The sequence below is a fragment of the Sphaeroforma arctica genome (assembly GCF_001186125.1).
Source record: "Sphaeroforma arctica JP610 unplaced genomic scaffold supercont1.397, whole genome shotgun sequence".
In the NCBI taxonomy this organism is placed as follows: Eukaryota; class Ichthyosporea; order Ichthyophonida; genus Sphaeroforma; species Sphaeroforma arctica.
This window is the reverse complement of record NW_014040161.1, coordinates 76286-76551: the sequence shown is the minus strand read 5'-3', so window position 1 is coordinate 76551 and position 266 is coordinate 76286.

The window sequence follows — 266 nt, the reverse complement described above, 5'->3', positions numbered from 1 at the left end:
AAGGTTGTGCGAGAGGTTTTAGATAGACTCCACAAGCACAACTTTAAGATCAACAGTAAGAAATATCACTTCGGTGTTAACAAGATGCAACCGTTGTGTTACCGAGTATCCGGGGACGGAATCATGATCGATCCTGGGAAGGTCGGACACTTGCTCGACTGGAGAACTCCTACCACGGGTAAGGATGCCAACAGCATGTGCGGATTCGTCAACTTTTTGTCTGACAGAGTACCACACCTGGCAAGTTATTTAAAGCCCTTTCGGTT